This window comes from Hippopotamus amphibius, chromosome 13, assembly GCF_030028045.1.
Source record: "Hippopotamus amphibius kiboko isolate mHipAmp2 chromosome 13, mHipAmp2.hap2, whole genome shotgun sequence".
NCBI lineage: Eukaryota > Metazoa > Chordata > Mammalia > Artiodactyla > Hippopotamidae > Hippopotamus > Hippopotamus amphibius.
The window spans coordinates 32472429-32497225 of NC_080198.1; the positions used below are offsets into that span (position 1 = coordinate 32472429).

The 24797-nt window shown below is 39.2% G+C and overlaps 1 protein-coding gene across 1 annotated transcript in view; it reads left to right on the forward strand.

The window, feature by feature from the left end:
* The window catches only part of ERC2 (ELKS/RAB6-interacting/CAST family member 2), a 913064-nt gene that overhangs the window by 459914 nt on the left and 428353 nt on the right, over positions 1–24797 (forward strand). The window lies entirely within an intron of this gene.

Sequence of the window (24797 nt, forward strand, 5' to 3'; positions counted from 1 at the left end):
TGAATTTTGTGTCATAGTTAAAAAACTCTTCCACACAAAAGAGTAGAGGAACAATTGTCCTGTGATTTCTTTTGGTATTTTATGGTTTGATTTTCTATATTTAGTCTTTAGACCATCTGGAATTTATCTTACTCTAAGGTATGATGTATGGATATAACTTTATTTTTTTCAAGGTCAAGTGAAGTTTAAATATCACTTCCTCCATTTGCCTTTAACTGGAGCTAGCCCGGCCCATGTTGGGTTTGTCTCTTACAAATTCATGTAACTTCCCGCTAGAACATGGAGCACAATCTTAATTCTTGCTCAACGTTTGTCTTTTAGTCTAGAGTGGAACTTCCATCTGGAAAGGACCTGTCTTTATTCATCCAGTGCCTGGTAAAATGGTAGACACTTAATAAATATTTATAGACTGAATTAATAACGTGAGTTGTAAAGATCTGAAGTTATGAAGAAGTAGAAATTATGAGTAACCAGAAGCTATGGAAAAGGCATGCAGAGTGGAATGTGGGCCATTGAGGCTCACATAGAGGGGAATCAAGTCAACAGGGTGGTGGAAGATTAGCCCACCCTTGCTATACAGGACAATAAAACAACTCTGTGTCAAGAGTCACCTTGGACCTCGGATGGCTTTCCCATATCCCGCTCTGTGAGACCCAGCCGGGATATCACTTTTTTCCTTCATGGGGAGCCTAACTTCTCAGCTTTCCCTGGATTCAGTGAGACTTACCTACATGATTGAGACCCCTGCCTAACTGTTGCAGGATGTAGGAACAGGTGTGGAAAATATGTCAGGAGCTAAGAACAGAAAGGTTTTGTTCAGGCTGTGTTTTAGATGCTTTAGGATAGCTAGGTAGGCCTGCCTAGTAGGCAGATTGGAATGAAAAATCTGGAACTGGACAGTTGAGGCATTACGCATGGAAGAGTGTGGCAAATTCTATATGAATGGCATGGACGTTCAGAAGAGGGAGGGGTCAGGGATGTTTTTATGAACATGATGGTATTTGTACTTGTACAGAAAAATGGAAAGATTTTATCAGATTAGAACTAGGTGAGGAACATGAATAAAGACAGCGGATGCGGGAAGGTACAAGGCATGCTCAGAAGAAGGAATGGGGTTCTATAGCTTAGGCTCGGGAGTAGGGGAAAGAGTGAACAATAAGGGTTTGCTTGGACAGGGAAAACCTTGAGTGCTTAGCAAAGATTTTGAATTTTTTGAGCCTGGGAAGAGCATAGTTAGGAGTATCTTCTAGAATGATTAATTCCTGTTCTGGAAGGGTAGGCAGTAGACCAAGCTAGAAGGAACAATAGCACTGAAATAAGGTGGTGGCACTGGAGGTTAGGAGGAGGGAACAGGTTTAAGAGAGGCAAGGGTAATTAATAAAAGAAGAAAACAGACAAAGCACAAAAATCAGCAGCCTGTGTAGTTTAACAAGAGCCCTCAAGACAGGAAAAACAAGCAGATAAAACCTAGCTACTATGATAGCAGGAGGAGAATAAAGATATGGTGGCAAATATTTTGCTCAAGCAGTCTGTAGTTGTAACTGTTGCTGTTACTGCAGCAGAAATAAGAAAAGACTTAGTTGACTACTTATTTGGTACTAGACATGGTGCTATGCATTCTCGAAGGTTTATCTCATATTTTCTTTATAGCAACTCCGAGACAGTAGGTGTAACGTGAAATTATTAGTCTCATTTGTGAAGTGAGGACAGCAAGGCTCAGAGAAGTTAAGTAGCTTGCCTACTATCACACAGCTATTAGTGGAGGTAGGATTTAAACTCAGCTGTTCTGATTCCAGAACCCAGAATCAATCACTGTGTCCTTTTCTGTAGCAAGACTTTTTGTGCTGGGATAAATTGGTTTGGCCCAAAACTCCTCATACCATAGGGACCACTCTTTACTGTGCTTCTTTTGGGATAGAAAGCTATTTCTGTAATACAAAGGATTCCAAGCGTTGATGAAAACCTCTTATAATGGAAGTTGAGAAGCTGTTTGTGTTGGCAGTTCCAGCAGCTTTTTTGAGCTGCTGGTCTGAGTCTTCACCCTCTCTTGAGCAGGAATGTGGAATTCCTTTTTGAAGTGAATTTGAGGGGGCCTGGTGAGTTCACCTCCATAGAGGCAGCAGCAGCTTTGTAGGTTGGAGACGGTCATCAGCTCTGGACTGATTTCAAGAAACATGGACGGCAGAGATGGGGAAGACCTCAGGCCATCCATCCTCCTGCCTGCTTAAGACAGTTCCTGGTGGGAAATTCTGGGGAAGCAGCCAAGAGAAAAGATGTATTTCCAGGAGGGATTTTCTGCTTCTTCCAGGAATCATTCTTGGGACAGTTTTTCATGGCCCCACACAGTATGATCAGAGAATCCCAGCAGCATAAAAGCTGAAAAGAAATGAAGGCCTTTTTTGCGTGTGTGATATATGATGATGTTCCTTTTGGAAAACAAAACAACTCTCTGATAGAGAGATAGTCTTCTCTGCAGTACAATATCTGCGTCTCCCTTGATCTTGTCTCAGACAAGTGGGAGGGTTGGCAGCATATAACAGAGGCTGAGAATTCAAACTCGTGTACTAGTTCCCTTGTTCAGGCAATAATATACTGTGGAATCATTTCTTCTTCATCATTATGTTCGGTCAGGGTAGATATCATGCCATCAAACTGCAAGGTCTTTCTCCTACAGAGCTCAGATTTTTTTTTTTTTTTTTTTTTTTTTTATCTTTTAAGCCTTATATTTTTAAGTTTCAATGACTTCATCTGTATACCTGATAGAAAGGATCTGTTGCCTTCTCAGTTCTTATAGCTGCTGGGGAGAGGGGAATTTCTTTTCTGTTTCTCGTTTGTCAGTCTATTTGGTTTACCCTCTCATCTCTCATAGACTTTTTACTTTTGTCCAGTCCTCTAAAATTAAGTTTTGGGGGTAGAGTGAATAACATAGCTTTCTTCAACTTCTCTAAATTTCAAGTGTTATTGGCAGATTGTTTTTTATCATACAATCAACTAAGTTTTAAAAGTACATTAGATCTTTAAAAGACCCTGTATTTTTACCATAATTTAGGAGGAAGATAATTCTAAGTGCCTTTCTTTGAAAACTTTGCTGCCATTCATTCAGCACTTTCCATGGGCCAGGTTCTGTACAAAACACTGATGTGAAATATTTTTTTCTAATCTCCACAACAATGCTATAAGGAGGATAGTTATAATTTACAATAGGCAGATGAGTAAACTGTGGTTTACTGAGGTTATTGGTAACCTTCTCAAGGTCACTGTGGATTTGAACCCAGGTTATCTGGATATAGTAGGTATCCAGGTAAGAACAAAGGACATGTGGATACAGGCCCACATGGATGCTCCCTTGTGTGATGTAATAAAAACAATTAAAATGTTTTCATTGTGAAGGCAATGGGGAACAGGATTGTGTTTTAGAAGGATGTCTACCCTGTTTTTCCAGTACAACCACAATTGGACTCATCACCCTTTCCTTCACCCATCCTCCCACTACTCCATCTGCTTGGCATTTAGTCTTGGAACTGGTACAACGTCTGCCTGTGTTAAGGTAGAAACCTCCAAGTGGCCCTTGGCTCATCCCTCATTGTGTCTAATCCATCACATTTCATCTCTCTCATTTCCTCTCTCCAGTCTAGGTGCTGTTATCCCATGGGTCATTTGGACAATTGCAGTAGCCTCCACAGAGTCACAGTCAGCTCCCATCCTCTAGGCCAGATAAAATCAGTGAGGCAGCACCCTCTACCTAAAAGCCCTTGCTGCCTCCTTGCACATTGGGCAAAATAGCAAACTCTATGCCTGGCTTATGAAGTCCTCCACATCTAGCCCTGGGTTGCTTTCAAGTCTTATCTTAAAGCCCAACATACATACAAAGCCCCTCCACCTCCTCATTTTCCACCTGCTTGCCTTACTGAATTTTTTCTTATTCCCTACACTTGCTAGACCTTTCCCATCCCTCTACATTTGCGCATACTCTTCCCATTGCTTAAATGCCTATTTCCTCCTCATTTCATGCAAAACTCCTACCCTTTTGAAGTTCCAAATCACGTCACCCTCTGATTCCTCTTAAAAATCAGTAGTTCCACCTTGTGTTCTGACAGCACTTATTTAATGTTGTAAAAAGCATTTTGTTATTTTCCAGCTACATGTTTCTCCCTTCTACTAAACTTTGAACTGTCTAATGTTAAAGAATTTCCTTTTCATCTTTGTGTCTTCTTTTCCTGGCACATGGTTACTGCTCCATAAATATTTGTTGGATGAATAGATGGATAAATGGATAGAAGGATGGGTGGGAGGACAGATAGATAGGTTGGCAGCAGAGAAGCCAGATAGGAGCTATTTCAGTGTCTGGATAAAGAAATCAAAGGCGTGAGCCAAGATGGCAGCAATAAGAATAGAGAGGAGGTAACCGTTTTGATAGACATTTTAAATTAAATGAAAATGGCTGATGATGGCGATCCATTGCAGATGAAGTGTTAGGAAGATGGAGGACTTATTCCTCCTTGACTCCCAATCTTGGATGACTTTGATGGAGAAGAAACTGCAAAAGAAGTAGGGTGATTTTGGGCTCTGGAGAGGGACAGTTGAGAATTTAGTTTTGAATACATTGCGATTCTGTGTGGGATATCCAGATATTTGAAAATTTGAGAAACTGACAGATTCTTGGTCCTCCAGAGGGTGGGATTGCAGGTTGTTGCCTGGCATTCCCTCTTTCAGTTCCACCATCTCTCTCCAGCCCCTTTGTCCACACCCCAGTCTACATGTTCCTTACATGGAAAGATGTCCAAGACATACTGTAAAATATATAACATTGTCTGTTGTATTTTCAAAGAGGGAAACGTATCTATTTGTGCATTATGCATAAAAAATTTCTGGAAAAATTGGCAAAACCCCCTGATAGAGTGATTACTAGGGGAGCTGGAGAGGGAACATAACTTTTGTTTAGTAAAATCTTTAGTATTATTTAATTTTTTATTGCTATCATGTATAATTTTAAAATTAAGATATAATTCATATACTATAAAATTTACTCTTGTAAAGTGTATAAATTTAGTGGTTGTTGGTATATTTACAAGGTTGTGCGACCATTACCACTGTCTTATTCCTGAATTAAATTTTTGTTACCCTAGAAAGAAACCCGTATTCATTAGCAGTCACACTCATTTCCCCAGTTACTTCCTCCCTTCCCTCAGCCCCTAATCTACTTTCTGTTTCTATGGATTTGCATATTTGAAACATTTCATAGAAATGGGATCATATAATATGTGGTCTTTTGTAATTGGCTTCTTTCACTTAGCATAATATGTTTGGAATTCATTCATGTTGTAGTATGTTTCAGAACTTCATTCCTTTTTATTGCTAAGTAATATTCCATTATAGGTATAGCACATTTTGTTTATCTGTTCATCAGCTGATCAACTTTTGGGCTGTTTGTAGTTTTTAGCTATTATGAATAATGCTGCTGTGAACATTCATGTACAAATTGTTGTTTGAATATATGTTTTCGTTTCTTTTGAGTGTGCACCTAGGAGTAGAATTGCTGTGTCATATAGTAACTCTGTGCTTAACTTCCTGAGGAACTGCCAAATTGTTTTTCACAGTAGCTGTGCTATTTTTACATGCCTACCAGCAACATATAATTGTTCCAATTTCTTCACATTCTTGCCAACACTTGTTACTGTCTGCATTTTTTACCATAGCCATCCTATTATTATGAAGTGGTATCTCATTATGGTTTGGATTTACATTTCCCTAGTGACTAGAGATATTGAATATCTTCTCAAATGTTTATTGGCCATTTGTATATATTCTTTGGAGAAATGTCTTTTCATATCCTTTGCCCATGTTTAATTGTATTTGTCTTTTTATTGTTGAGTTGTGAGAGTTATTTGTATATTCTGGATACTAGACTCTCATTAGATATATGATTTCTTATATCCTTTTGTGTACTGGTAATTTTACATTTATATTTGCTATGCTCTATTAAAAAATTTGTCCAGTACTCAATAGTTGACTTATCTTGAAATAACTGATATTTTAAATAATAATAAAATGACAATTTAAGTAACAAAATAATAGCTTAAATTATGCTCTCAGGGAAAGTAAGTCAATTTGTACTATTATAATTAAATATGTTGCTTAGAAATAAACTACCATTTGGCAGTTTTACCTTGACACTGCTTTTTTGAGGGTTCCATGAACAGAAACAGTTTACCAAATAGTTAGAACTTACTCAGAGTTCTAGACCCTAGATATATATACTCCTACGGACACACATGTGGTCACTTATATCAAATAGATGCTTATCCTCTTTTGGTGATGTCTTAGCTACATTTGAGATGGACTTTATCTTGAATATTCACTTAGCTTTTGTCTATTGATATGACTGAACTTCAAAATTTGAGCCTCTTCCAACCAAATAATTTGCCCATTTAAATGCTCAGGGTATGGCCTCATTTTATAGTGCCATAAAATGAAATTTAAAAAGCTTCTCCAGAGAGCTGTGATTACCATTTTTTCTTTAGTTGTTAGCCAAGCTAATAAATATTCTTAGCAGTTCTGTCATCACATGTCATATAAAACTAGATCTAATGGTCAAATCTGAGAGAGGATCCCAAGCACCACAGCCTTCTATGCAGCTTGAGAGGAAGAAGTGATCCACCTGATCCATAGACAATTGTATTTCAGAAGCAAGGCTTCACACACCCTCCTCCCACTCCAAGAAGGTATATGAAGGGGCCCTTGAAAAGATTTGGCTTGCTGAGAGTCAGCTGGCTGGCTGCTCAGGGAAGTGAAGTTATGACTGCACGGCTCTGGGGTGCTGTATGTTCCCAGTTCTCACTGAGGAAACACTTGGCTGTGATTGGAGATAGTCACATGAACCTCTCTTCCACCATATATGTGTATTTTTTTTCCAGTTCCTGACCAGTAGCTTTCCAATCTTCCTGCTTTTCTGGCTCCCCAGCATCCTTCCTTGGGTTCTCCAGCACATGGTCTCTCTTTTCAAAGGTCTCCATTTAAGCCTGGGACTTCTCTCAAATTCTTGACAGCCAGTAAGTCATAAAGGAAAAATGAATTAACTCTGTTTTAGCATAGCTGTAGGGCAAGAGATTTGTTTGGAAGTGATTGCTGCAGGCCGTTAAGACAGCTACTTAGCTTTCAGGGCTGGCAAGAGAAGGATGAAAAGTAATGAGTTAACCTGCTAAGAATTTGGCCATTTTAATCATTAGAGTCTGGGTATACTTTGTCTCCATTTATACCGAGTGGGGAAACAGTTATCTTGATAAGCAGGGATTTATCTCACCCCACCTCTCAGTGGCTGCCTGGATTCAGAGTAGAATGGACTCCTTTATGTAACAAGGGGAATGGGCATGCTTTGTATGAGTAGGAAAAAGAAAAAAAAGCCATTGGTATTTTTTCAAAGTTCTTATCAGCAAAGAGCATTACTGAGAAATCCAATAGGGTAGTGATGACATTCAATTTTATTTGTACCAGGAATGCACAGATGGCTGGAGTTAGCAGCTATTCATTTTTAGCACATATCTCTCATTAATGTTAGTGGGAATTACAACAGACCTATCAAAGGGGCAAAATAGAAGAGAGTCTGTTGTATCAAATGAACGTACATCATTTTTGTGCAAAGGTCACATACTTTGAATAATTCCTTTCTGTACTTGTAACTTCCCGTAGTTAGTTTATTCTTCTTGCTGAATTTGTATGTTGTCATTGGTATTTTTAATGACCTGGAGAAAAGCATTTCAGCAAACTGCCCAGGTCTGAGACTTACAATTAGTCATTGCAGCTTGTGGGATCTTTTGTAAATAGCTCAATCGAGATGTGTTTTTACATAAAAGTTCCGCTTGATTAATTGCCCAGGAAATGCTTCCAGTTCATAGAGATTTGTAAATCTGTATCATAAAATATTCCATTCCCAACAGTTCAGTCAGTGAGAATCTTGTGATCTTTTTTCTTCTTTTAACCAGCATGTGTTTAGTTGTTGCCAGGACTTTAATCAGTTTCTACCAAACAACAATATAGAAATTAAGTGCCAACAGCCAGGAAAGCTATAGTTCCTAATTATTTCACTTCTACATTCAGGACAGAAACAAATAGCCTAGTTTTCTAGAAAATCCAAATTAAAATGTAGTATTAAAGAAAAGAAAAGAAGAGATCAAATGGAAAGAAAATTAATTAAAAATGCAAGCAACATAGGACTTGAATTCACCATGGTACAAAATCTTAGTAAGAATTTAACACATTATTTTATAATAGAATGTTGCTTTCCTCTTTGGGTAACCTTTGGATATGCTGAATTTATAGGGGTTTTCAGTTTCTTCAGTTGGGAAAAAGGAAAATCTTTTTTGCTTCTGATCTCCTCTTTGGATAAAGAAGAATTCTGATTTTATAAGGTGCAACTAGAGAGAATTTAGGATTTATACCAGCAAATGGACTTAGTAGTAAGAATCACTGCACGGGGCGTAAAATACGAGCTTGAGACCACTTAGAAGAGCAAAACACCTATTTTTTGCAAGCGAATTTATTTTTTTTCCTGCTTTATCTTCAATCTTAAGTATTTTTATTTTCATCTAATATTGAAGGTATTTTTCTCATAAAAGTAAAAAAAAAATCTGATTTTTCCTATTGGTGTAGGAAGATCAGTTTATACAATGTAACTTTAATTCTCCTTTCTGAATTACGCTATATCTACATTTAATAGAGTCATTCATCACTATCCTGTAGGAACTTTATAAAACTTGTTATTCCCCAATGGATAGAACCTTTGCCTAAAGGAGAGATGCCTTCACAGGCATTTCACAGGTGTGTGTGTGTGTGAGAGAGATAAGTAAGTAAATAAATAAATAATGTATATTGGTGTGTATGTTTATGCGAAATAAATATAAGTAGTATGTGTATGTGAACTAAATGTATACGTATTTGTGTGTACATATGTATGTGTGTTTGTGTGTGTGTATCTTCTGATGTGAGAAACAGTATTTGCTGAGTTTTCTGTGGTGAGAAGAAAAGATGCTTGGAACTGCTGATGGGGAGTGGTGGTGACACGGTTTTGGGAAGACAGTCTTACAGCTGGGTGGTTGTGTTTTTGTTTGTTTGTTTTTAGTGGAAGGATTATCCTGGTTAGTTCTAATAAGAAATTAGCAAGTGAGGTAAATCCAAGAATTGCAATGATAGTTAGGAAAATAACATGAGTTTTGGAGTTATAATAGTTTGGGACAGAACTCAACTCTGCCTCCTTTTAAGTGGAAGAGTCTTCTAAGCATATTGGTTATCTGCTCATCCTTATTTTCCTGGTCTATAATGGGGATAACAATACCTACAAAGTGGTCTTGAGAATTAAACATGTACATTGTCTAGTCCAGAGAGATACTGATAAAATGCTACCTTCTACAGCATGCATACTTATGACCCTGCGTGTTGGTGGCTGCTCAATGGGTTTTAGATGGGAGAACATTCCTAGAAGTTGGGCTACTAGGAAGGAGATGAAAAACTGGATGCTCAGGATTTTCCTGCATCCCTCCTAGTAAAGACCTATCACAGCTCTAGTATGGAGGGTTATATCCCTTAAGGAAATAGGCTGGGTCAGGGAAAGGGAAGCATGAGAGGGAAGGTCGATGATCCTGTGGTCAGGAATCTGCAGGTAGGCTCTGGAGGAAGTCTGCGAGGTCACTGTCTTTCAGAATCTTCCTGAAATGGACAGAAATCTAGGCTGGATCTTGGTATTCTCTGATTGTTTTGGTTTGAGTAATCATCATCAAGCAGACCTTTTCACAGGGGCAATTGAGAGAATAGGAGTGTATTGATTGACAAGAAGGGTAGATGGAATAAAAGCTGCACAAATATATCCTATGATTGCGAGGTGGCTGGGAGTTGTCCAACTTATATAGCAGAGCTAAGTCCTGCTCCATAAACTCAGGGGGTCAAGAAATGCCATGTCTTTATGTCTTTATTGCTTTTAAAGCAACTTAGGTCAGACCCCAGTCTTGAGGCATACAACTGGTAAGGGCAGAGGCAGATGTGTGACCCAAATGCCACCTCCAGAAGCCCTCAATAGCCTCTTCACGCTGCCTCCTGAGGTCTGAACTTTTATTGTGAAGCTGAGATAACCCAGCACTTGAGATAGGTGCCATCTTCATGGTGCTTTGTGAGTCCTGGGGCATGGGGTTGAGGGGATGGGGGCCTTCTTTCCAATAGCTTTGTCCAGCACACAGTACCCTTTAACAGGTGTCACTGAGTAAAGGTGTCTGTCCCCTGCAGTAAGCCAGCCTGGATGTGTGGAGAACCTAAGCCACTCCTATTGTTGTGATTCTTTTCCTTATCATTAAAATTACTATAAGGTGACATTTATAGATCCTTTACTGTATACCAGGCATTCTCCATGCCTTATCTCTCTCTTATTTCTCCTTTGAGTAAGTGTTATTTTACTGTTCATACACTATTCTGCAAATAAGGAAACTGATACAAGAAAAGTAATTCACCTATCCCAGGTCCTTCAGTGAAGAAATGGTTGATCTGAGATTTGAACCCATGCAATCAGGTGCCAAGTCATGGCTCTTAAGCTCACTCTCTTCCACTGTCACTTTGGCTTTGTCCCTAGCTGAAGCTACTAGAGCTAACCCAAGGCCCTCCTGATTCAACCTGGATGACCTGTTGGTGCTGCTTTTGAAAAGCAAAGGAAAGGCGTTGTTCTGCTTTCATGCAGAATCCCCAGGTTGGTCAGGGTGGCAATTTCTTAAGGGGAAAGTGAAGGTCAACCATCTCCACCTCCATGGGAATATGAAGATGCTGAACTACAGCAGAGGGTGTCTTACCTTAGTAGTGAACAAGGACACATTTCAACAAGCTCTAATTGATGAAACCTGGGGACAAGCTTAGTGGCAACCAGATATAACTGCTTTTACCTCATAACTCACCTGGCAATTCCCAGTGATGCTGAGCGTCTTAGACATGAGTGAGTGTATGCAAGTCACTGAACTGTTCCAAGCAGTAATCTCATTACCCATACAGGGAAGGCAGAGACATGGTTCTTCTTCCTCTTGTTCTTAAATGCTGTATCTATCATTTCTAGCTGTGGCTTCATTGGTACCCAGGAATCTTTGTTGCTTTTAGTTACATGTTTAAAAATTAGGATGCTTTTAAGTAGTACAGATGAAAATTTATATATTTTATTAGCTATGCCTCTTTGTACTAGAATATCCATAACTTGCAAAGCAAACATATGATTACACTAATTCTTGCTTAGCAAGAATATAAGGCTAAAAGGTATGTAAGTTAAAAATATTTAAAGAGAAATATTAAGTAAGTAGCATAGGTAGTACACGGTATAGCAAAAATCATTGAGATGATACACTAATAACTAAAGTTTGGGAAACCCTGATTAACTATTGTTTCTTAGACTTTGTACCTCAGAGCAATAATTCAGTGGGAAGGTCCTGGGGGAAGAAGGGTTTGGATCAAATAAGTCTGATAAACATCCTACTATGTCCCTTTTTGGAGATTTACAGTGCACTTGAAAATAGTAAAGGCTCTGAAAAGTCCTGCAGCATAAGAAACTAGTTCACATTTATTTCTGTTCTCTCAAGACTTAAGCCTTACCCTTCTTTTCTTGTTTTGTTTTCTGTTTTTATTAATATTATTAACATCCTTCAGGGTTACTGCTGACATAACAGTGTTTGTAAATCACCAAGTTAAAAACATCATCAAGTGAAACTGAAATAGGTGACATTAGAGTGATGGATTTTGAAAGTGGTTAATTGTGTTGAGGCAATTGTGTGGGGAAGTGGTTTGTTCTGTCTTCTCATACAATTTGGGGGAAGTGGCTTACGCCCTCTTTGCTGATAATTCTGCCAGTTGGTTACCCTTCATTGATTTTCACTTCATCCACCACCCACTACTGATTCTGTTTTACTCATTGGTATTAGACTAAGAGTTACAGGAGGTTTGAGTTATGGGAAGAAGAGTGGAAAGAACAGGCATTTATTTTTGCAGTGTGTTGTCATGGGGATAAATACTTGGGAACGTATAAGGATGCATAAATTTCCATAACCCCTCATTGGCCATAAGTTAGGCCTTCCAGATGCCTTAGGTTACTTTGGTGAAAATGGTTTGGAAGAAGTTTGGGAAATGGAAAAATGAAGTCTGTTAGGTAGATACTGAAGTAAATAGTCCCCAAGAAATGTTTCAAATCGGCAGTAAAAAGATTGGAAAATATTTTGAAAGATTAGCACACACACACACACAAAAAGGTTTAAAAAGTTTTTAAAAAATAATTAGCATATAATTTGGACATTGGTTAATGTCCATATCTGTGCTGTCCAATATGGTAGCCACTAGCCTCATGTGACTATTTACATTTAAATTAACTAAGATTAAATAATATTGAAAAGTCAGTTCTGTAGTTGCACTAGCTGTGTTTTAGATATTTAGTAGCCTCGTGGCAAGTGGCTACTGTATTGGATAGCATAGAAGTAGAACATTTCCATAATTGTGAAAAATTCTGTTGGATAGCACATATGGTAGACAGAATTCTAATATGGCCCTCATGATCTCTGCCCCGTGGTTTTCACACTTGAATAATCCCCTCCACTTGAGTGTGGGCAGGACCTGTGACCTACATCTAGCTAATAGAGTATGGCAAAAGTAATGGATGCCACTCCCTAGCATAGGGTATGTTATATGACAAAGGTGATGGGATAGCACTCCCATGATAAGACTCTACCTTAGCAGATCAGAGAGAGAGATTCTCTTGCTGGCCTCAGAGAATTGAACAGCCATGTGAACTGCCTGTGGAGAGGGCCACATGGCACGTACTATGAGCAGCCTCTAGGACCTGAGGGCAGCCTCCAGCTCCAGCCAACAGCCAGTAAAGAGCTGGGAACCTCATTCATACAGCTGCAAAGAAAGGAATTTTTCCAACAACGTGAATGAGCCTGGAAGCACATTCTTCTCCATTTAAACCTATAGATGAGAAAGGCAGTCTGGCTAACATCTTGATTTCAGCCTGGCAAGATCAGGAACCGAGAGACCAGCCAAGCTGTGCCTGGACTTCCGACTTACAGAAGCTGTGAGATAATAAATAAGTGTTATTTTAGGCTGCTGAATTTGTGGTAATTTGCTAGGCATCAAGGGAAAACTGATTCGGTGTAAGTCTAAATTATCTTTGGGAAGGTCTGATAAGCCACGCCTCAGATGGTCCAGATCCTAAAGAGAGTATAACTTATTTACTGAGGCTAGTGCTTTGCTCCCTCTTAGAAAAAAAAAAAAAGATTGTAGCTCTCAAAAAAAAGGACTATCTCTACCTGGCCAGAATGCCTCATTTACTTTTGTGGCAAAGATCTCATAATAATGTACAGTAATATTTTATGAGTTTTTAAAGCTCTTTATTGGAATATAATTGCTTTACACTGTTGTGCCAAATTCTGAGTGAACCAGCTGTATTTATACATATATCCCCGTATCCCCTCCCTCCCACAACTCCCTCCCACCCTCCCTATCCTGGCCCTCTAAGTCATCACCCATCATCAAGTTTATCTCCGTATGTTATGCAGGAACTTCCCACGAGCTATCTTTTTTACATTTGGTAATGTATATATGTCAATGCTACTCTCTCACTTTCTCCCTGCTTCCCCTTTGGCCACCGCCCACCCTGTGTCCTCAAGTCCGTTCTCTACATCTGCATCTTTATTCTTGCCGTCACTGGGTTCATCAGTACCATTTTTTTTTAAATCCATATATATATTTTATGATTTTTATATAGCATAATAGATAAGAACATGAGCTTAGGCATCATAGAAATGATTGTTCAAATTATAGATCCTTTGCTTATTAACTGTATTATGTCGGGCCAATTACTAAACCTCTCTAAGCCTCATTTTCTTCACCTATGAAAGAGGGATAAAAATACTTTTAACATAAGGATGTTGTTTTGTTTAACTAAAATTATATTTTTACAGTGCTTAGCACAGTACCTGACACATAGTATGACATTGAGAAACAGAGGGTGCTTTTATTATTTAGAAATATTTTAGCATTGATTTCTGATAGGAAATAATATAAATTCTGACACATTTCTGTACTCTAGTTTGGAAAATCAGCATATAAGATTTTTATATTCTTATGCCTTTGCTTTATTTCATGTCTGGGCTGCTACAACCCAATTCCAGGTTGAATGCAATAAAAATAGGTCTTGCATATATGAAGTGCCCCTGTGCTCATAGGTCGCTTTGGTTGTATGTTGTCTGGGCAAATCGCCCCCAACCTCTGGCCAGACTGTGGAATGCTGCTTTCCTCCAACATTAGCCCCCGGGGGTCAATTTTCACAGTTTCCATATGTTTTTATATTACCCCAAACTGTAAATACAACTGACACCCTACCAAATTGGCCCTAATGTGCCTATGTCTAACAGTGGAGTCGGAGGCTTTTATAAGAATACAATACTCCATGGAATTGGGGCAATTATACAAATGTTTTCAAAATGTTCAGATTCCATTTTTTTTTTTTTTAATTTGTGAAGAAGTGAATGATATGCAAAGAGTAAATTTGAGGAGGGAACAGGGCAGGAGTTTTAGGTCTGGTTAGGTCTGGGCCCTGTCTTGGGTTTGTCCCTGTGGTCCCAGAAGTTCTGTCCTAAGATCTGTTTGTTACCTGTTATCTGCAATTGTCCTTGCCCCTTTGTTTTTCTCTTACTTTCTATTTTTGTTGAGCTTCTACTTTTATCTTCACTTACTTCAGCATCTTCAAACTCTTAGCCTCTGATTAAATCTATTCTTACAGCAAGAAGAACCAAGCTCATTATGAGGCAATGAAGTCCCAGGATATGAAATGCACTAAACATTGTGGAGGTAGACTCATCCATAAAACCTAGTAATCTGTTCAAAAACTGGTCACATTGAGGTTAACAGGTCCAGAGACCGGAAATGAATAGGGAAATTGCATGGCGTCCTTGTTGGTTTTGTGTTCTGCTCCATAGCTGGGTCTTCATTTCAGTAACTATTGCTGCCACCATGAAGTTTGAAGCTGTTAAGCTCCCACCTTCCATTCCAAAGCTCCCCTGGCGGAAAGCTAATATTCTTGGGTAATTACCTCATATGTATCTAGTTCTCTAATAGTCAACCAAGTCACTGCTCAGGGCATCCTGTGAAGTTTGGAGTGGTGTGCCTTAAAGTAGCTGGACTACAGAACAGAGATTGTATCCTGAGAATGTCTGTTTCTGCTCCCTAGAGCTTTCTGGGGCTGCCTGGGAGAAGAGAAAGTGGGACAGTGGTGTGAAGGAACTCTGCAGCATTCTCCACAGCTGGTTGGCACAGCACAGAGATTGAGGGGCTGGGGGTGGCCTCTGGAGCCAGAATGACTAAGAATTCTGCCTCTGCTGCTCAGTTACTCTGTAACTTTCATCCATAAGAAGAATAATCAAAGGACCTGCTTAATAGGGTTGTGAGGATTAAGTGAGCTAATATATGTAAGGCGCTTAGAGCACATCATGTGATGTGAGCATTTGCTGCTGTGATTATCATTACCTGGGTTCAGCAAACTCTGGTCCATGGGCCAATGGGCCCTGCCACCTGTTCTTATAAATAAAGTTTTATTCTAGTACAGCCACACCAACTTGTGTACATGTTATCTGTGGCTGCTTTCATGTTACAATGACAAAATTGAGGCAAAGTTGAATATTGTTTACAAAGACTGTATAGCCACCAAAGCCTAAGATATTTACAGTATAGCCTTTTACAGAGAAAGCTTGCTGATACCTGTTTTTAGACTTTAGAAAGCTTTTCTGAGCAGCATAAATGAGAACAAGCCATCATCCTGCTGTGACCTGTATAGATTTTTAAAAACTGTCTATCGAGTATAAATTAAATTAGGAAAGAGAAATGCAGCTCATTTCTTTTGGACTCAACCTTTTAGATTTTCAATTTACTTTTAAGAATGACTTTAGAGACGTTCCTTGGCGGTCCAGTGGTTGAGACTTTCCCTTCCAATGTGGGGGGTGCAGATTCGATCTCTGGTCAGGGAACTGGGATCCCACATGCCTTGGGGCAAAAAAGGCAAAACATGGAACAGAAGCAATGTTGTAGCAAGTTCAATAAAATAGTCCGCAAAGAAAAAAGTATTAAAAAAAAAAAAAAAAAGAATGACTTTATAGGAATGAGAACTCTGGGTTGTATTGTGTTTTTACCAGGTAATAATGCCCTGTTATATTTGTCAGTCCAGTTTTATTTCATTTCTTTTTACTTTGGGTACCATTTCATAGACAATAAACTGATATTCATTGTATGAGATTGAATTCTTCCGCATAGAAGAATTCTTATATCTACATGACCAGCCTGTACTCTCTGGGTCACCAGACCTATGTAGGAGACCAAATGATAAGAAATTTGTTAGGTAAATAGTAAATCGGAGCCAAGCTTGTTAGGTAATCTTGTGACCTTTACAACTGTGTATGGTCTGTTTGCTGGAAGAGTCCTGTATTATTAGATGCCTGTGGATTGAACATTAAGTTCTGAGGCAGATGAAAAAACAGGCCTTGCCTTTTCTGTTTGAGTCTCCTGTGGATGCCAGTCCTACCAAGTGCATCTAGAGGAGGGCAAGGGGACATCAGAGAGGGCTGGTTCTCTCTGCTCTCTATCCCCAGGGTCTTCTCTAACAGGCCTCCATCATCTAATCTTAGACAGCTTAGGCTGTCAGTCACTGAGTTCCATTCATACTTAGGGTGGTGCTCCATTGATATTTGGGGGGAGGAGATTCTTCAGGGCTAGAGTAAGGGAGAACAGTTGCAAGAAGTCAGCCCTTTGAAACCTCCCCCAAAGTGAAATATCTTTAAGAAAAACAAACCCTTCTCTTGTTGATTGTGACCATCTTCTGCTGTATAACCTGCTCTCTAGGTTTTCCTGGCTCATGTGGGGAAATCAGCGGTGAGGGGAGTAGATATCCACTTTAGAAGAGGGTTATTTGGGTCAGGGGGATCAGGATGACATTTATAAATTATCCACGGCGTGTGAGGGACTGTTTTAAGAGTGTTAGGCTTATTAAATCATTCAATACCCCCACCCCCCAGTGAGATAACTTGTCCAGAGTCACACACTTTGTAAGGGACACCACTGTGATGAGAGTGCAGCCAGTTTGGCAGCAAAGTCCTTGGTCTTGGGCATCTTACTGTCTTGTTTCTTGACCTGCTTTGTCTCAAATGATTCACCTATTCATCAGACTGAATGAGGGGTAGCCTTGTGGAATCATCTCCTCCAAGGAGAGTATTGCTAGTGGGACCCGATACTATAAGGTAAAAAGCTAGGACTCTCTTTGTTTCTAGGAAGCTCCACTTCTCAACTTTTCAAATCTGAACACTCCCTGCCCTTTAACATCTTCTGTCTTTAGCTATATTATCAGGTTCTGGGTATATCCGACTATCCTGATAAATGATGTCACTTTAAGTGTGCTTTAACTGAGAGTGGCCTCATCTTTGGATCCTTGTGCAGCCCCCAAACACCACAGAGGAGGTGGGAACAGAGGTGAGGGAGATGGGAGGGTACTCACCTTCAGGGAATGAAGGGAGAAAGGACTATAGATAAGGAGGGGAGGGGGAATCTACTGAAGAGGGAAGCCGAGAAGGAAAGCATGGGGAGATCGCGGGCATCATGCTGAAGGGTTTTGGCAAGGACCTAGGCAGTCATCAAAAGCTAGTGGCCAAACTGGTAGGCTGCTCTTGAGGGCCTGCTGCAAAATGCAAAGTCCAAGAGATCTGGCTTATTCTGGAACTACGTCCTAAGACCTTGGCCCTACTTGTTGCTCTTTGTTGGGAGGAGAGCTATATTCAAGTGGCTACAGCTGGCCAGATACTTTCTCTTTCAGGAAGGAATATCAAGCTTATGATATTCAGCACATTTGTGCGTGCTGTAAAAATATCTTTAGAATATTTATGATAGCTTTCTAAAATTTACAGCTATGCTGAGGTACTGAATGGTATTTACAAGCTTTAAAAAAAATGGGATCATCTCAGTGGTTAACAGTAAAAGCTTTTATTATGGGAAATTCAGTGTGCAGTACTCATTGTCAGTGCCCATTGAATGTGTGTGGCCCATATACTTGTGCAGTCACTTCAGGATCCCAGCTCATTTACCCTTGCTTGTCGTGACCTTCCTACAACACTTCCATTAGGATAACCTTCCAAGAATGTAACTTATCTTGTTGTAAAGGAAATCACAAGTGGAAACGAAATGTATGACAAAAAGGTTTAATAATGCATTCCACAGTCCATTGTCAGAGGTATTTGGAATACCTGCTATTCTGGTGTGGGGAGAAAGACACTAAATTTGTGTTCACAGTATTGCACGAAACATGATTACATTCATGTTGTAAACTAAGTGTGAGAGAGAGAGAGCACATACTATAGTCTGTTCTAAGCATTTTACCTGCACTAATTCATCAACTCTTCACAATAACTCTATGAGTTACACACAATTGTTTCCATTTTATATGTGAGGTACAGAGAGGTGAAGAAATTTGCCTATGGTCACACAGCTATAAAGTAGTGAATTTCTGATGGAAACCCAGGCAGTCTGGCTCCGGAGTTTATGCTACTAGCCCCTGCACTGCAGCTGCTCCTGGAAGATTCATATAACAGAAGTTATCTTTCGTGGTGGTTGTACCATTTTACACTCTGAGTTAAACCTGCATCTAGTTATTTATCTGAGAGAAATGGAAGCATATGTCTACAGGGGGAAAAACTGGTACAAGAATGTTCATTGCAACCTTATTCTTAACAGTAAAAAATTGGAAGCAGCCCAAATATCCACTTAACAAGGAAATAGCTAATCAACTGTGGAATACTACGCAGCAATAAGATGGAACTTACATACAACAATGTGCATGATACCAACACCTTGCACTGAGTCAAAGAAGTCAGATACAAAAGAGCATGTACTTCTTCGAAGTTCAAGAATAGACAAACAAATACATGTAGATAAAAGTTAGAATAGAGATTACTTTGGGGCAAGGGGAAGGGGCATGAGGCTGGGTGATGACAAGGCTCTATATTTTGATTGCTCAGATATCATTGACTTGTGCACTTAGTATCTGTGTCTTTCCTTGTTTGTGTTTATACCTCACTTAAACACATACAAATACATACAGTAAGCTGTGAAATCTCCCCCTTCTCCAATCCCATTACCATCCTCAGTGACAACCATTGTTTACAGACTGGTGTGGGGTTCCCAGGAGTTTCCAGTAGTATATCTACGTCCCATTTCCATATGTGCACATATATATCCCAATAGGCTTTTACATTTTAACATAAATAAGATCAGACTGTATGTATTTTTCTGTTATCTGCTTTCTCTTTTGATTAACAATACATCTTCAAGGTTTTTTCTCGTCTGTACTTCAATTTTGCCTTAATGTCCTTAGCTAGCTTAGGATTCTCTATAGTATGAATGTACTTGATTTCTTCAGCCAGTTTCCTTCTGCTAGACAATTAGGCATTTTTCAAATTTTTCTTTTTACAGTGCTACTATGAAAATTGTTGTACACATATATTTGTGCACATGTACAAACATTTTTGTAGGCTACTTTCCTAGAAGTGGGTTTGCTTGGGCAAAAGGTATGTACACTGTGGTGGATACTTACAGATTGATTTCCAAAAATGTTTTTGTTAGTGACACTCCTAACCACATATGAGAGAGCTGGATTCCTGCATCCTTTCCAACAATGGATGTTATCAATCTTTAAAGATTTTGAGAGCAGATGGGTAAAAAAATGACATCTTGTTTCTGCTGAGATTTTAAAAGAAGGGAAGTTTTGATCTTCTAGTTTATAATGCAAATATACACGTGACCTTAGAGAAACATATGCATCTCCTGTCCTCTACTCTGGGCTATGTAATTCTAGAGAACACTTCTCTTTCCTTTGGGAAGAAAGAAAAAGAAAGAAGAGAGGTTCTAAACCCTGAAACACAGTATGATAAGTAGGAGAAAAAAAAACTATTAAAGGTAGGAGAACTAAAAATCTAAAGGCTTACATAAATGAAAGAGATCTCAAACCTGGTGCAAGTAGTATTTATTCTGAGTTTCAGAGAAGGTGTAGGATTTTTGAAAGTATTTGAATGGTTTCTAAGTTCAAACAATATTACAATATCTATTAGATATATATTAACATAGAGAAATGACACTGACATAGATGAAAGCATTCATTCGTTCAAATTAATATTTTTGAGGGCCTGATGCTGTCTCAATAGCAAGTTAGAGAATACTTTCCAATTTTAATTTTATGGACTATTCTAGTGAAAATAGCGGAATTCTGTCCTCTCAAACATTCATTCTTTTTTAAAAATTTATTTTATTTGAGGTATAGTAAATTTACAATGTTATGTTAATTTCTGCTGTACAGCAAAGTTATTTAGTTATATATATATACATTCTTTTTTGTGTTCTTTTCCATTATATGTTTTTTACAGGATATTGAATATAGTTCCCTGTTCTCTACAGAAGGACCTTGTTGTTTACCTGTTCTCTGTGTAATAGCTTGCATCTGCTAATCCCAAACTCCCAGTCCATCCCTCCCCACCCTCCCTCCTCCTTGGCAACCACAAATCTATTCTCTATGTCTGTGAGTCTGTTTCTGTTTCATAGATAAGTTTATTTGTGTCATATTTTAGATTCCATTTATAAGTGATATCATATGGTATTTATCTTTCTCTTTCTGACTTCATTTAGTATGATAATCTCTGGGTCCACCCATTTGCTGCAAATGGCATTATTTCATTCTCGTTTATGGCCAAGTAGTATTCCATTATACACACATACACACACACACATTTATATACATATACACACATGTATATATACCAACCACATCTTCTTTATCCATTCATCTGTCAATGGACATTTTGGTGGCTTCCATGTCTTAGCTATTGTGAGTAGTGCAGCATTGAACATTGGGGTACATGTATCTTTTGGAATTATAGTTTTCTCCAGATATATGCCCAGGACTGGGATTGTAGGATCATATAGCAACTCTAGTTTTTTTTAGGAACCTCTGTATTGTTCTCCATAGTGGCTTGTAGCAGCTTACATTCCCAGCAGCAGTGGAGGAGGGTTCCCTTTTCTCTATACCACCTCCAGCATTCGTTATTTGCAGACTTTTTAATGATGGCCATTCTGACTAGTGTGAGGTGGTACCTCATTGTAGTTTTGGTTTGCATTTCTCTAATAATTAGTGATGTCGAGTGACTTCTCACGTGCCTGTTGGCCATCTGTATATGTTCTTTAGAGAAATGTCAGACATTCATTCTTAGTATGTTAGCCACTGCTGCTCTTGATATCTGTTGGAATTTTAAAATTTAGTCCAAATTTGTTAATGATGGCTGAGTTTTGTAAAGTGACTTGACTTGCTTTATGAAACTGGGCAATTAAGGCGAATATTGAAAACTGACCCTATCACTGTATTCTCCAACTAACCTATATCCACTCCCTCCCCCGATCCCATAACTGCTTTTTTTCTTTTTTAAATGTGTCTTGGATATATTTTTAACGGTGTTTCCTTGCAGAAAAATTTCACTCCAAAAAAACTTTTTTCCAAATATGGTGTACCTCAGTCTCTGGCAGAGCCTTGGAATGTTTGAGTTGCCTAGTGGGTGGGAGTTTGGGAAGTTGGTGTCAATGACACCTTTCTCTGAGGCAGTATTGCCAGAGGGCTTTGCAGTCTGCACCCCCAGGGGTTCTACCTTCTTAAATTTAGAGCCAGTTGAGATATGTACTGAGTTTAGCCTGATTTATGCGGTGTGAGTTTACTCTTGCCAGTGGTAAGAGGACTGATAAGTCATCTCCAGATTTTATTCTTGGATATGTCAAATTTATTAGTAGCAAAAATCACTGTGGTCATTCCTTCTTGTGAGCTTCTGTGGGTGCATTTCCTCTTCTCCAGGGGATCTCAAACTTTTAAATTTCATGACTTCTCTATCTGCCTCCCTGTCTCCCCTCCTACCCTGTAAATTGCTGTTTCTGACTTGTGCTTCAGGTAGACTTATGCTTCCCTGAGGGGCATCTGAGAGAGAAATTGTCTAGCAGACGAGGTGCTGATTGTCTGTTCCCACCCCACCCTACTCCTTACCTCTATCCTACCTCTGGCAGAGCAAGTTTTCCTTCCCTTTTTAACTTTCAAGTAAGCTTTTACTAGAAGAAAGACTTCCACTGATAGAAATACATTTGAAAACCATAACACTCCTGAAAAGGAGTTTTGCACACTGTGTATGTATCTGTTGATGTTCACGTGTACAGAGACAAGGTGATCATTTTTATCACCTTACTCGGCACTGATCTAATTGGCTCAAATCCTAAGCAGTGCCATTCAAAACCCAACTTTTCTAATCACTGTTGTCCTAAATAAGACGGTATTTGAAGGAACGGTTGGAGAATGCTCATCAGCAGCCTCCATCACGGAGTCCGAACTTCAGTTTCTCATTTTTCTTAGCTACTCATTCTTAATTCAGGAAAGCTTTCAGGGATGCATGGATTTTGAGTTTGTTTTTTCCTTTATGGATTGAAAAAACACTGCAGTATCCCAGGAGGCAAGGTCTAATATGTTCAAACTGCTCCAAGAAATATGTGGGAGTTTTTTTAACAGTACAAATGATGTTTGTAATAATAACCTATTTCATTTATCACTGGTACTTGTAGGGGAAATATTTAGCAATTAGTTCTGTATAAGTGTGTATTTTGTTTTTTTAATTATTTTTAATAAATTTATTTATTTATTTTATTGGCTGTGTTGGGTCTTTTTTGCTGAGCTTGGGCTTTCTTTAGTTGCCGTGTGTGGGCTTTCTTTAGTTGCAGTAAATGGGGACTACTCTTCGTTGTGGTGCGCAGGCTCCTCATTGCCGTGGCTTCCCTTGTTGTGGAGCACGGGCTCTAGGTGCGTGGGCTTCAGTAGTTGCAGCACATGGGCTCAATAGTTGTGGCTCACAGGCTCTACAGCGCAGGCTCAATAGTTGTGGCGCATGGGCTTTGTTGCTCCATGGCATGTGGGATCTTCCTGGAGCAGGGATTGAACCTGAGTCCCCTGCATTGGCAGGCGGATTCTTAACCACTGCACCACCTAGGAAGCCCCATAAGTGTGTATTTTAAAGTAATAAGTATTTCTTTATAAAGACATTCTCTAATTAAACAGTCTTACTAATATTTCTGACTTCTATATAGCATTCTGTTACTGAGCACTGATCTTATTTCCTAAGCAAGTAGAAAATGTGCTTGCCCTGGGTTAGCATGAGGTTTGGAACTACCATACCCTTGTTCAATTAGGAAGCAAGACATCATTCTTAACATCTTTATAGTAACCAAAAGGCAATCTCCTAAAAGTAGATTAGTGTGTGACTTGGTTCATAGTTTCATATGTGTGTATTACTATATCCAGTAAAAATGAGAAATATCAGACAGTAATTATCCAATCCAAATAATGACTAAGAAGATGGTTATTCTGTCTCACCTTTTATCCCCTTAATAAGTGTTACCAGGAGTATTTAAATCACTGCTTCAGTTTGTTCTCTAAATATTTATAAGGAGCCAAAGTGTTCAGAATATTTTTATTAGCAAGACTTCTAATAGATTTTTCAGCTTAATAAACAATTCTCTTGAGCTTCATTTTCTTGGAGTGGGAGGGAGTGTGGGCATATATAATTTTATGAGGACTAGAAATAAGGGTTTCTTGTTGAAATAAGGGTTTCTTCCACCTGGTTATTAATTGTTTGATCTGGACATGTTTGCTATTTATCTATCATCTAGTTCTCATCTCATTCGTAACTTTGCAAGAGCAGTGATTCTCAAGATGCTTCTTTCGGGAGTCAGGGCTCAGTAACAGTTGCTGACTCAGCAATGCTGGGGAGAGAGGGCAAAGGGATTAGCAAGGACCCCAAGTGATTCTGCTCTGTGGCTCTCCTCTTGAGGAACCACTGCTTCTGAGCTCTCTGTACTGGCCTCCTGCCTCCTCATGTGTTGGAGTAGATTTATAGTGGCTGCTGTCGACATGGTTGCCTAAATCTGTGGAATGTTTTGCTAAACACTATTGGCGAAATAGTCCACATTAAGTCTGTAACTCCCTCCAACACACACACACCTTTTTTTAACCTGTCCTCTAGCCTTAGTCTTTTACTCACTTGATCACTTTATGGTTTTGCACTTTGACATCCTATAGATTCATTAAGAACTTTTATTCCAAGCACCCGGGCTTTATTTAACACGATGATTAGCCAAATTGTTATTCTGTTTGAGCTAAGTGATGACAGTGTATTTCATTGGAGCCTTGTAATTATTATTTTAAAATCAAAGTAATAGATTATGATCTCAAAATAGGAACATGATCCAAAAGAATAATAGTAATTAGAAAAGCAACCACTTAGAAGAAAGCAAATGCCCCATCACAGACCACAGGGCCCTCTGTGCCCTGAGTCCCACCTACCTTTGCCATCCCACTTCCTACCTCACTTCTCCCCCAACCCCACACCTTCCCACTCCCCCTACCTAGTGTGGGCTACCCTCACTGCAGCCCTCCAGTTTGTAGAAGTAACTATGTTCTTTTCTGCCTTGGGAATTACACCTGCTGTTCTCTCTGCCTGAGGAGCTCCTCCACTGGTGTCTCCTTGGCTGGATCCTCCAAGTCTTACCCATAGGCTCGTCTCCTTAGGGAGGTTTCCCTGGCCACAGTGACTGCATTCATTCCCCCACCCCACTCACCCCACTGCCTGTCCACACATAATGCACATCATCATCTCTCACAGCATCCTGTTTATTTCCTTCAACATTAG